Source organism: Nicotiana tomentosiformis, chromosome 7, assembly GCF_000390325.3.
Source record: "Nicotiana tomentosiformis chromosome 7, ASM39032v3, whole genome shotgun sequence".
NCBI lineage: Eukaryota > Viridiplantae > Streptophyta > Magnoliopsida > Solanales > Solanaceae > Nicotiana > Nicotiana tomentosiformis.
In genome coordinates this window covers 3,389,360-3,404,416 of record NC_090818.1, presented here as the reverse complement: position 1 = coordinate 3,404,416, position 15,057 = coordinate 3,389,360, and positions in this window count along the sequence as shown.

Sequence of the window (15,057 nt, the reverse complement as noted above, 5' to 3'; positions counted from 1 at the left end):
TGCTACTCCCTCGTCTAGAGATTTTCTTTATTATCTTCAGACTTTTGTATAGAGCTACATAGATTATAGCAGCTTGTGACTTAGTGATATTCTGGGTCTTGGGAAATTATTTTGTATATGCCGAGTGGTACTACTCTTGGCTATTTATAATATATTGTGTTTCTTTATAATTTTTCGCAATATTAGGCTTACCTAGTCGTAAAGACTAGGTGCCATTACGACACCATACGGAGAGATAATTTGGGTTCGTGACAGCGATCGCGACCTTGTCTCTGCGTTCGCGAAGCACCACCTCACATCACTACGTGTTCGCATGCCCATGTCCGTGAACACGAAGAACAATTCCATCCTCTGCCCAGCTAAGCCTACGCGATCGCATATAAGGAAACCAGAACTCAGACACCAGAAAACTTCAGCAACCTCCTAAGTCCAAAAATTGATCCGTTGGGCATCCGAAGCTCACCCGAGGCCCCCGGGACCTCGACCAAACATACCAACCAATCCTAAAACACCATACGAACTTATTCGAGCTCTCAAATCACATCAAACAACTCTAAAATCACGAATCACCCTCCAATTCAAACTTAAAGAACTTGAAACTTCAAAATTCTACAACCGATGCCGAAACCTATCAAATCACATCCGATTGACCTAAAATTTTGCGCACAAGTCATAATAAACATTACGGACTTACTCCAAGTTCCGGAATCGTAAAACAACCCCGATATCAAAAATTCCACTACCGGCTAAAAACTCCAAAATTTCGACTTTCGCCATTTAAATGAGCTACGGACGTCCAAAACACAATCCGGACACGCCTCTAAACCCAAAATCACCTAACAGAGCTAACGGAACCGACAGAATTCCATTCCAGAGTCATCTTCACATAGTTCCAACTACGGTCCAAATCCTAAGGCTTAAGCTCTCATTTAGAGACTAAGTGTCCCAAAACACTCCGAAACTCAAAACCAATCATCCCGGTAAGTCACAATAGCAGAAATAGATATGGGGAAAGCAGTTAATAGGAGTTCGGGGATATAACTCTCAAAATGACCGGCCGGCTCATTACATCTTCCCCCTCTTAAAACAATCGTTTGTCCTCGAACGAGCATAGAGACATACCTGAAGTGGTGAAAAGATGAGGATAACGGATGCGCATATCCTGCTCGGTCTCCCAAGTCGCCTCCTAGACCGTCTATCCCCTCCAATGAACCTTCACGGAAGCAATGTTCTTTGATCTTAGCTTTCTGACATGCGTGTCTAAAATAACCACTGGCTCCTCAACATAAGATAGATCCTTGTCCAATTGAACTGAGCTGAAATCCAACACATGGGACGGATCGTCGTGATACTTTCGGAGCATAAAAACATGGAATACCGGATGAACTCCTGCTAGACTGGGAGTCAGGGTGAGCTCATAAGCAACCCCCCCAACTCGACACAACTCCTTAAATGGACCAATGAACCTTGGGCTCAGCTTGCCCTTCTTTACAAACCTCATAACGCCCTTCATAGGCGAAACCCGAAGCAAGACTCGCTCTCTAACCATGAATGCCACATCGCAAACCTTCCGGTCCACATTACTCTTCTGTCTGGACTGGGCTGTGCGAAGTCTATCCTGAATCACCTTCACCTTTTCCAATGCATCCTAAACCAAGTCCGTACCCAATAATCTGGCCTCGTCGGGCTCAAACCAATCCACTAGGGATTGACACCGCCTACCGTACAGAGCCTCATACGGTGCCATCTGAATGCTGGACTGATAACTATTGTTGTAAGCAAACTCCGCAAGTGGCAAGAACCGGTACCAAGCACCCCCAAAATCTATCACACACGCACGGAGCATATCCTCTAATATCTGAATAGTGCGCTCGGACTGCCCATCCGTCTGAGGGTGAAATGTTGTGCTCAACTCAACCCTAGTACCCAACTCATGTTGTACAGCTCTCCAAAACCGTGATGTAAACTGCGTACCCCGGTCAGAGATAATAGATATCGGTACGCCATGAAGCTTGACGATATCACGGATGTAGATTCGAGCTAGCTGTAGTCATCCCAGGAATGAAATGAGCCAACTTGGTCAGCCTATCCACAATCACCCAAACTGCATCAAACTTCCGCTGAGTCCGTGGGAGACCAACAACGAAGTCCATAGTGATCCGCTCCTATTTCCACTCCGGAATCTCTATCTTCTGAAGCAACCCACCCGGTCGATGATGCTCATACTTCGCCTGCTGGCAATTTAAACATCTAGCCACATACTCTACTATGTATTTCTCCATCCTCCTCCACCAATAGTGTTGCCTCAGGTCCTGATACATCTTTACGGCACCCGGATGGATGGAGTACCGTGAGCTGTGAGCCTCCTGAAGAATCAACTCACGCAAACCATCTACATTGGGAACACATAGCCTGCCCCGCATCCTCAATGCACCATCATCTCCAATAGTGACCTTCTTAGCATCACTGTGCTGGACCGTGTCCTTAAGGACAAGCAAATAGGGGTCATCATACTGACGCTCCCTGATATGATCATAAAGAGAAGACCGAGAGACCACACAAGCCAATACTCGACTCAGCTCAGAAATATCCAATCTCACAAACTGGCTGGCTAAGTCCTGAACATCCAACGGCAATGGCCTCTCTGCTGCTGGTAGATATGCTAAACTCCCCAAACTCTCTGCCCGGCGACTCAAAGCATCGGCCACCACATTGGCCTTCCCAGGGTGGTACAAAATAGTGATATCATAATCCTTAAGCAGCTCCAACCACCTCCGCTAACGTAAGTTAAGATTTTTTTGCTTAAACAAATGCTGCAAACTCCTATGATCAGTGTAAATCTCACAAGGAACACCATACAAATAAGGTCGCCATATCTTCAAGGCATGAACAATAGCTTCTAACTCAAGGTCGTGGACAGGATAGTTCTTTTTGTGCACCTTCAGTTGTCTGGACGCGTAGGCAATCACCCTACCATCCTGCATCAACACCGCGCCGAGGCCAATCCGCGATGTATCACAATATACAGTATAAGACCCCGAACCTGTAGGTAATATCAATACTGGGGATGTAGTCAAAGTTGTCTTGAGCTTCTGAAAGCTCTCCTCACATTCCTTTGTCCACCTGAACGGAGCACCCTTATGGGTCAGCCTGGTCATAGGTGCTGCAATAGATGAGAATCCATCTACAAAGCGACGGTAATACCCCGCCAAACCAAGAAAACTTCGGATCGCTATAGCTAAGGACGGCCTGGGCCAACTCTGCACTGCTTCAATCTTCTTCGGATCCAGCTGGATCCCCTCACTCGATACTATATGACCCAAGAATTCCACTGAGTCTAGCCAAAACTCACACTTTGAAAATTTTGCATATAACTTCTTTTCTCTCAAGACCTGAAGTGCAGTCCTCAGGTGCAGCTCATGATCCTCCTAACTCCTGGAGTATACCAGAATGTCGTCAATAAACACAATGATGAATGAGTCAAGATAAGGCCGGAACACAATGTGCATCAAGCGCATAAAAGCTGTTGGAGCATTGGTCAGCCCAAAAGACATAACAAGAAACTCAAAGTGACCATATCTGGTCCTGAAAGCAGTCTCCGGGATATCTGGCTCCCGAATCTTCAACTGATGATAACATGAACGTAAGTCAATCTTGGAAAACACTCTAGCACCGTGTAACTGATCAAATAAGTCATCAATACGAGGCAATGGATACATGTTGTCATGACCCAAAATCCCACCACAGGCGTCGTGATGGCACCTAGTCTCTAAGACTAGGTAAGTCGATTTCAATTACATTTTGAAGCCATTTTTTTTAATTGAATAAGTAACTAAAACTAACAACGGAATAAATATGAATATACAACCTCCCAAGACTGGTAGTACTGAGTCACGAACTCTAACTGGATACATGGAATGATCACGTGGACCGAATATACAATACTGTTTGATTACAAATTAACAGTACAATGAAATGAAAAGACTCCAAGGGACTGCGACGACCAAGCAAATTACCTTGAATCCTTACGATCCCGCTTTAACTCTGCTCAAGTCTGATATCTGCAATACCTGACTCTGCATAAAAATATGCAGAAGTGTAGTATGAGTACACCACGGTCGGTGCCCAGTAAGTATCAAGACTAACCTTAGTCGAGTAGAGACGAGGTACGGTCAAGACACCCACTAGTCTAATAACCTGTGCAATATAATATACAGAATAATAGGAAGCAATAACAATAAGGGCTGGATAAAACAACCAGTGATATGCACAACAGACAACAAGAATATCATTAATATCACTCAACAATTAATAAATACAATTACACCTAATTAAATCAAGCTCTTCAAATAAATGTCTTTCACATATAATTCCTCCATATAACTCTCCTTCAGATATAATTTTCTCAAATAATTTCTTTTAAAATATAATTCTTTCAATAAATCTTTTCAAATATAATTTTCTCAAATAAATATCTTTCAAATACAATTCTTTCATATAATTCTTTTTGAATAAAAATCCTTCCGAATAAATATTTTGAATATAATTATCAATTAAAGAGTCACCATGTGACACCTCATTTCATAATCATAAAAAGAATACGGGTCTCAGCCCATTTTTCATATTTTTCATAAATACGGGTCTCAGTCCATTTTCATATTTTCACGGCACCTCGTGCCCATAATTAAATCATCATATTTCCCCGGCACCTCGTGCCCTCATTTCATATCATAACTGCACGGACAATTCACGTGCCAATTATCATTATCATTTCATCACAGCACCCCGTGCCCACATTTCATATCACAACTACACGGATAATTCACTTGCCAAATATCCTCATTATTTACTCACGACACCTCATGCCCACATTTCATTTTATATTCTGCCTGGAAATGGCCACAGGCTCTCAAGTTCAACATAAATTAGATTGTTATCAATTTACCAACAACAAGACAAATTGCACAAGGTATAAAAATAAACACAAGAAAATCACAACATCACATGAAAATTATCAACACCACAACCCCACATCATCACATATCGTCCCTGACAATAGCCACCCTTATCACTCCCATTGCCGCCCTTATCGCTCATATAGCCACCCTTATCGCTCCGCCCAGACAATATCAATAACCACCTTTATCGCTCTTATTGCCACCCTTATCACTCCTATAGCCACCCTTATCGCTCCGCACAGACAATATTCCAACAAACACAATAACAGTGAAATGCCACCCTTATACCCACATAATATCAATGGTGAAATGCCACCCTTATCTATCCAAAATAATAACTCACACAACACAACAATTTCTCAAAATAATAACTCACACAATACAACAATTTACATGGGAAATGATCACGGCAACATGACAAAAATCAATTCATATCACAATTTTCCCAATGGCTACAACCAAATTCCAAAGATATAACAAAATCAATTAATTTCACAACAAATAGCCCAAGACTCCACACAATGTATATAACACCCAAAAACAATTAATAGAGATATAAATTACTCAACATAAAGCAAAGCCTTTATTAACTCCAAATTTTTCAATAATTATATAATCACCTATTCTTAAGCTTATTTAATTAATTAATTAATTGCAAAGGGAAGAATCCAAAATGAAATTAAATTTCAATAATTATCAAACCAGCAAATTCACAGAATTTCATAAATAATCAAATAACAATCACATCAAATTGTCATATAACAACAGATTCAACAACAAGGATTTAGGTACGACAAATAGATGATTAAATATATGCCAACAATTATCCAATTTATTGCACAATATGTTCAAGACTTTAACTCAATAAAATTTACACATATAAACCAAGTACGTACTTGTCACCTCGTGTACATGATTTTCAATTACACAAATTACACATAAGACTCAATGCCTAAGGGAAAATTATCCCACTTGAGGTTAAGCAAGACACTTACCTTTTTGAAGTTATGCCAATATTCCAAAATCGTCTTCTTGCTTGAATTGACCTCCGGACCGCTCAAAGCTAACCAAATTAATTGTATAACTTCATTAAAATTCATCAAAAATAATTCCGGATAATAATGCGTTGACTTAAAAATTTATTCCAAAAAGTCAACAAAAGTCAACATGGGGGCCGCCCCTCGGAACCCAACATAATTTTCTTGAAATACGAACACCCATTCCGATACGAGTTCAACCATATCAATTTTATCAAATTCTGATAACAACTCGACCTCCAAATCTTAAATTTTCGTTTTTGGAAGATTTTACAAATATCTTGATTGTTTTCATCTAAATCCGAATTAAATGATGAATATAATCATTAATTCATGAAATATAAACACTTTAGAATATATAAGACTTACCCCAACCAAGCTTGTGAAAAATCCCTCCAGAATCGCCCAAATCCGAGCTCCAAAAATCCAAAACCGAAAATGGCAAAATGACCAACTTTTGGTCCTTAACATTCTGCTTAGATTCGCACCTGCGGTGTCACGACCCAAACAAACCCCTGTCGTGATGGCGCCTATCGTAGAACTAGGCAAGCCGACTCATTTCCAAAATAAACTGATATTTTCATTTCAAAGATAATTTCAATGTTATTTAACATAAAAACCTTCGTAAAGGAGTTCCAATCAAAATAAAAGTGCGGAAGGAAAAGCCCGACATCGGGGTGTCACTAGTCGTGAGCATCTACTACAATCTGTCTAACAATATCAAGGCTAACTCAGCCTGGAAAATAGCTAAATACAACTAGAGGAAGATAAGAGGGAGAAGAGTAGGGCTGCGATCGCCAGGCAGCTACCTTGCTATCCCCGGGAAAATCTGCAATCAGAACAATCAACAACCGCTACCGTGTTCAGCTACACCTGGATCTGCACACAAGGTGCAGGGAGTAACGTGAGTATGCCAACTCAGTAAGTAACAACAATAAATAACTGAGCAGTAGTGACGAGCAATAAAGCATATAACGTTCATATCAAGAAATCTTAGTAAAATACCACATGCTTTTAAAATCAGGATTTGAATCAAAACATCTCGTTTAAACCCAGTTCTAGTAAAAATCATTTAAAGATATTTTTCAACAGATTTCAAACAGAGAAAAAATGCATAGGTGAGCAAAATGATGAAATCATAAACAGCCCCTCGGGCAAAACATCACTCATATACAGCCCCTTGGGCAAACCTCACAGTCACTCGTGCCACTCGGGCATACCTCACAATCACTCTTGCCACTCGGGCATACCTCACAATCACTCATGCCTCCCAGTCACTCAGCACTCGGCACTCGACACTCGCACTCAGTAGGTTCCTGCGCTCACTGGGGGTGTGTACAGACTCCGGAGGGGCTCCTTCAGCCCAAGCGATATAATCTGCACGAACAACTCACGTGCTATAATAATAAAGTATGCTGCAGGCGGGCAGCCCCGATCCATACTCATCCTCACAAATCAGGCCCTTGGCCTCACTTAGTCATAAACCTCTCAAGCCACTTGGGCATTTCAGTAAAACAGGGCATTCGGCCCAAAACATTTATATGCATCAAAATAGAGTCATAAAACTGAGTTATGCAGTAAACAAGTATAACCATGACTGAGTATAGATTTTTAATCGAAAACAATGAGAGGATGGTAAGAAACAGCCCCCAAGGGTCCAAACAGCATTGGCGCAAGTCCCAAACATGGCATTCAGCCCAATTTACAGAAATTCTTTCTAAAATATATAAGTATCATATGGTTTCAACAAAGTATGCGACTTTACAGTTGCTACGGGAAGGACCAACTCACAATCCCCAACAGTGCACGCCCACACGCCCGTCACTTAGCATGTGCGTCACTAAAAATAGTAGAATGATACAAAATCTGGGGTTTCATACCCTCAGGACTAGATTTACAATCGTTACTTACCTCAAACCGGTCAAATCTCTACCCCGCAATGCTCTTGCCTCTAGACTCGGCCTCTATGGAGGAATCTATTCACAATTAGTACAATAACATCAATACACGCTAATGGAATGGATTCCACAAGAAAAGCTACAAAATTAGACCAAAACCCGAAATTGACTCAAACCCGGCCCCCGAGCTCACGTCTCAAAATCTGACAAAATTAACAAAACTAGAAAGCTCATTCACTCACGAATCTAACCATACCAAATTCTTCAAAATCCGACATCGCTTGGTCCTTCAAATCCTTAAATTACTCTCCAAAAACTCCAAGCCCTAACCCCTCAATTTTACTAATTACAATGATTAAACAACAGAAAATCACCATATATACAAGTATTAGGGCTCAAGTAACTTACCTCAACGAAATCCCCTTGATTCCCTCTTCAAATCTCTCCCAAAAGCTCCAAAAACCGAATAGAAATGGTGAAGAATGCACCAAAATCGCAAAGGGTTCTATTTATGGTTTCTGCCCAGGTTTTTCGCACCTGCGGCCATTTTCTCGCACCCACGCGAATGCACCTGCGGTCCAAAGAGCCGCACCTGCAGACTCACTTAATCCCCCAGCTTCCGCACCTACGGACTCGCATCTACAGTCCCTGGTGCGTATCTGTGAAACCAACCCCAAATTCTCATCTCCGCATCTGTGCTCAAGGCCTCGACCTGCGGGCTCACAGATGCGACCAATTCTTCGCACCTGCATTCCCAGCCTTGGCCCAGCGTCGCCCGCACCTACGCACTACCCACTCGCACCAGCGGCTTCGCACCTGCGAGGCTTTCTTTCGCAAGTGCGAAAATAGCAGTAGCAGCAGCTCCAACTGCAAATTCCAACTTCGACAAATCTGTTAACCACCCGGAATCACCCCGAGGCCCTCGGGACCTCAACCAAAAATACCAATAAGTCATATATCAACATACCAAATTAGTTGAACTTTTGAATCACTCAAAACAACATCAAATCATCAAATTACTCTCGGATTCAAGCCTAAGAACTTCTAAATTTCCAAATTCAGCAACCGATGCTGAAACCAACCAAACCACGCCCGAATGACCTCAAATTGTGCACACACATCACAAATGACATTGCGAACCTACTCCAACTTCCGGAATTCCATTCCGACCCCGATATCAAATTTTCCACTGCCGACCGAAATCGCCAAATTTCCAATTTCGCCAATTCAAGCCTAATTCCACCACGGACCTCCAAATCACATTCTGGACGCACTCCTAAGTCCAAAATCACCTAACGGAGCTATAGGAACCATCAGAATTCAAATCCGAGATCATTTACACATAGGTCAACATCCGGTTAACTTTTCCAACTTAAGGTTCTAAATAAGAGACTAAGTGTCTCATTCCACTCCGAAACCACTCCGGGCCCGAACCAACTAATCCGGTATATCATAATATAGCTTAATAGCCTAAAGGAAATAGAAACGGGGGAAATGGGGCTATAACTCCCAAAATGACCGGCCGGGTCGTTACATCCTCCCCCACTTAAACTTACGTTCGTCCTCGAACGTGCCGAGAGTTGTTCCAAAAGCCAAGAAATGGATGTGTAACTTTCCCATGCACATACCCGGGGGTGATCCCACGTCACCCTATCCCATACAGGTCTGATAGCACAGCATAACTGAAATTCCTCAATTCAACCTAGCCCACAAGCCTTCGAATCAAATTTCCGACATCTAAAATTTCTTATAAGATCTGAAGTTCGCATCTACATACCGTATAAGTCTAAACAAGCTGTACCAAAAGCCGTACCCATAACTCAAATACTCAAATTCAAATACCGCATAGCTCGAATGCTCGAAGAAATGATTTCAAATTACAGTATCGATTCAAATCAACCCAGTGCTGGTAATAAACATCATATCAGACAAAACCTCGTTCTAAAACCTTCGTACACTGCCGATGATGAAAGAAACATACCGAATTCATAACCATTCATTAGACCAAAAGGTCATGGAGCTCCCGTTCCTTCTACAAGAACTATAGCCAATTTCAAAGCCGACTTCCGATATTATCCTCCCAATTATACCACAATCAAATCTGATAGCATCCATTCTAGGCCCAATGACCTCGTCTCATCCAACACGACCACTCTAGTGACATGACACATCAATACAATCTAAAGCCACAACCCGTGCAATCCGTGCACCAGATAGCAACATTCCAAATGTACCCAATCGTAACAATGACCCAAATAGGAGAACCATTCTGCAAGCTCGACGAGTACCACCCATACGCAATGCTAAGAACCCATCACTCACTGCAGAACCATAACACACGAATCTTACACGAGGGATCATATTTCCACATAACTCTGCTACAATACGCAACCCTATCCAAATATTGGTCCATATGAAACACCTCAAGCCACCCTGCTAAAATCAATAACCATGCGCAATTCGACATCAAGTACCCAAAGTGCATTACCATAACCACGGAGAAGAAAACGACACCATGCCACATAAAACCCGAAAGAACATAACCAATACGTCATCAACCAAGCAATATCCAATACTATTCTCGCTCAAATCCCGCTATAAGGCCACAATAGAACTGCACCATATGTGCATATAACCAACGCATCACAACTCCTCGTAGCATAGAAGAGTAACTCACAGATCATTTCAGAACATGAATAAGCTTCACATCAACCGAATGGCACATCCTTCAACAATAGCAGTATGGAGCCAATCAATACGGCTCGGTGTAGAATACACATCCTAAATTGGGCCTACCAATGGGCTCCCAAATCAACTATGGTCAGCCACCAGTAGATAAACAACCTCCGAAAGTCCACAATGACGGAATCATAATACCTTCTATTATCTGGCTAGCTCCGGCCACAACTTCACAGTCCACAACCATGAAACAATCTGCTCCTCAGAACTCCCAATCTCCAATTCCATAGAACACATGAATCACCATATTTGATTCCACCTCCAGCGCTCGAATGCCTAACAACTCTCTCGTACACAATCATCCCACGAGAAACACTTAAAATTCTTCAGTGCCACCTCGCAAAAATTTGAATATCAACAGTCGATCAACCAGGAGAGTGCCGCAATACCAGCGAAGTACCCATAAATCAAAACACACCGCCCCTTTTGAAATGTACACTATCGCCAAGCTATACCAGATAGTAATATCATTTACCTAGTCATCGAAAACCGTTCATGCTGCCTATGAATTTATGACATTCCCTTCAAAACTGAACTGTGACCTTGTACATGTAAATCCTATTCCCGCACAACACACCACATCTATTATGCCATCGTGTGACAAGCATAAGAATTCCATTATCAACTCTAAGTCACTAGCAAATTACATATCTTATGAGTCAGAAACCTCTTTCTTGTTTCTTCCTAGGAGGAAATCATAACACACAACACAGCTACGTACATCGGTAGAAAATATCCGGTTCAAACCATGGTAGAACCCATCATGAACACTTTGAAATCCATTTGCACATAACCAAGCTATCTGAACTGAATTCTTCTAACTCCACCAAGCCACACAGGTTGCCAAATTCAAGAGCATTGCCATGAAACACCTGTAGATACTAGCCACATCATAAGTACCCAAAGAACTAATCATACCCATTACTGTGCTAACCCAACCTACTACCAAGCCGTCCTATTTCTCCAATTTCTTTCTAAATTGCCTTTAAATTGCTACTTTTTTCCTTGTTAGAACACTACTATCCTTAACTAAAACTTACCCCACAAACTCTAGCATAGAATCACGCCGCCCTAAAGTTTATAAGCCGCTGAATTCCCTTTTTATGTATCCCAAAGGTTCCACAACCAAAAATGCTTACTCCGAAGAGACTTTATGTGAACCTAAAACTATTTCCTTCACCTTCTTGATACTGAAATGCATAATTCACAATGATATAAAATGCCACAAGTCTCGACACCGCTCAATGAAACTCCCAGTTTTCTAGCCATATTTATAAATCTTGAATCCATTGGAACCATTCTCGAGAGTCATCCACTCTACTTAATTCTCGAATTAACCGACCAAACGGACCGAAACGACATGTGCCCCATTAGTACACCAACACCCAAGGAAATAAAGAGTAACCCACACTCCTACACAATCGAGCAAAATCCCGCTCCATGTACACTACATTCTCTGTGAATAACAACTCAATTATTTTATGGTCCTCCTATAACCATAGAGTGTAATACAACTTGTGTCCAAAAATTCCTTTACCCGAGTCATCCTCGATCTCGACCTCTGCAAGTCATAACTGATTCACCGGTATACCCCGAAACTAATACGCCCCATAACTGTGCAATCAACTCGTCGATAGCAGACTCCTCCACTTAGCCTTAAGCTGAAATTATATAAAATTATAACCCGTAAGGATTTCTCCTTCTCAATTACCAAGGTCTCGCACTGTTAACCTGCCAGACTTCTCGAAGTCTTTTATTAAGCCTTTCATGAAGATTCTGAATCTCCAGCCAAAATCACACACGCGACCTCCTACCGGGTAGCAAGTAATATTCCTCGCAAAAGCTTTATCAACATCATGCCACCGCTAGCTACATACAGGAGATAACCCATATGTGGAATTCCTTACCGACATCTTCCAATGACACTGCACTGAGTGCAACGACCACTAAATTTGTAAATTCTCCTGAGTTCATGCTCGCCCACCATTTGTATAAGTCTGCATTTTCCCTATTGACATCAATTGTACGTCAACAATACCTTCTGAAGTGAAGTCATATTGCACCCGACACGATAATCAGATCTTCACGCCTCTATTCATTTCAAACACACTCCTTTCTACCATATTTAATTTTTCCTTTGTACACTAACCATCACTCCAAATAGAGTATGCAGGATGATTCACATACTAAAACGATTCCAAACCATTCTACACTTTCTCAAGGCACATGACTACCCTACTAGTGAATTCATATGCTAATCTGCCACTCTTACTTCGGTTAAATCATCTCCTTTAAGAAACTTCTCAACCTCTACTTCTCCTACTTGACCTGCTAGTACTTCAACCACCGCGAAATACTTCCGTCATGTCTTCCCTCATACTTTGCTACCTAACTGCTGCGTCAAATCGAAATGTAACTCTGTCGCACCTGAACTAATAAAATATTACCGACTCTAAGTCTCTTCGAAGATCATCATTCTCGAGTCATCAACATTAAAAATACCCATTTGCAACCACAATTACTACATAATCACTTACTCTTCTTGAGTCCAAACTCATTGACAAGACATGAGAATTTAATTTGCCCCAAAATTTTAACAACATGAAAGATCCTTCAAAATATTCACACTCGAGACCGTACGTCACATCAAAACGAAAATCAAGCGCCCAATGGCCTTCCTTTACATTTCAAGGAAACACTTCTCGTCACATTCAAATCGTCTTAACAAATCCCGCAGTTACATCATACTCATCACAAAGCCATTCCACCGCTCATCGAGCCACGAATTCCACTCGTAGGGGCATTACCGGATATATGAGTCCAAATGTACAGGTTATAACTGAAGCTACCAAGCCAAAACTACGATTTAAACCTGGCCTCAAGTCCTCCAGACTAGCCCATCACCAAAACACATAATACACACCTCGAACCTCGTTCATAAAATCACAAGCCGGCAATGCACAACTGATACCGAGTGCTCATGTGCGTATACGAGATGCGTGGAAGGAATTCAAAGAGTTATGTCTCAAGCTGAATCAATTTCGCACGATAGAATACAAGAAAGTGAAATTTTCCTAAGGGTTCTGCAGCCTCTCGAAGATAAGTACAGACGTCTCTGTACCGATCCGCAAGACTCTACTAAGCCCACTCATGACTTGTAAGACCTATGTAACCTAGGCTCTGATACCAATCTGTCACGACCCAAACTAACCCCTATCGTGATGGCACCTATCGTGGAACTAGGCAAGCCGACTCATTTCCAAAACAAATCGATATTTTCATTTCAAAGATAATTTCAATGTTATTTAACATAAAAACCTTCGTAAAGGAGATCCAATCAAAATAAAAGTGCGGAAGGAAATGCCCAACATCGGGGTGTCACTAGTCATGGGTATCTACTATAATCTGTCTAACAATATCAAGGCTAACTCAGCCTGGAAAATAGCTAAATACAACTAGAGGAAGATAAGAGGGAGAAGAGCAGGGCTGCGATCGCCAGGCAGCTACCTTGCTATCCCCGGAAAAATCTGCAATCAGAACAATCAACAACCACTACCGTGTCCAGCTATACCTGGATCTGCACACAAGTTGCAGGGAGTAACGTGAGTACGCCAACTCAGTAAGTAACAACAATAAATAAAGACTGAGCAGTAGTGACGAGCAATAAAGCATATAACGTTCATATCAGGAAATCTCAGTAAAATACCACATGCTTTTAGAATCAAGATTTGAATCAAAACATCTCGTTTAAACCCAGTTCTAGTAAAAATCATTTAAAGATATTTTTCAACAGATTTCAAACAGAGGAAAAATGCAAAGGTGAGAAAAATGATGAAATCATAAACAGCCCCTCGAAAAAAACATCACTCATATACAGCCCCTCGGGCAAACCTCACAGTCACTCGTGCCACTCGGGCATACCTCACAATCACTCTTGACACTCGGGCATACCTCACAATCACTCATGCCTCCCAGTCACTCAGCACTCGGCACTCGCACTCAGTAGGTACCTGCGCTCACTGGGGTGTGTACAGACTCCGGAGGGGCTCTTTCAGCCCAAGTGCTATAATCTGCACTGACAACTCATGTGCTTTACGGACAACTCACGTGCTATAATAATAAAGTATGCTGCAGGCGGGCAGCCCCTATTCACACTCATCCTCACAAATCAGGCCCTCGGCCTCACTCAGTCATAAACCTCTCAAGCCACTCGGGCATTTTAGTAAAATAGAGCATTCGGCCCAAAATATTTATATGCATCAAAATAGAGTCATAAAACTGAGTTATGTGGTAAACAAGTATAAACATGACTGAGTATAGATTTTCAATCGAAAACAATGAGAGGATGGTAAGAAACAGCCCCTAAAGGTCCAAACAGCATTGGCGCAAGGCCCAAACATGGCATTCAGCCCAATTTACAGAAAT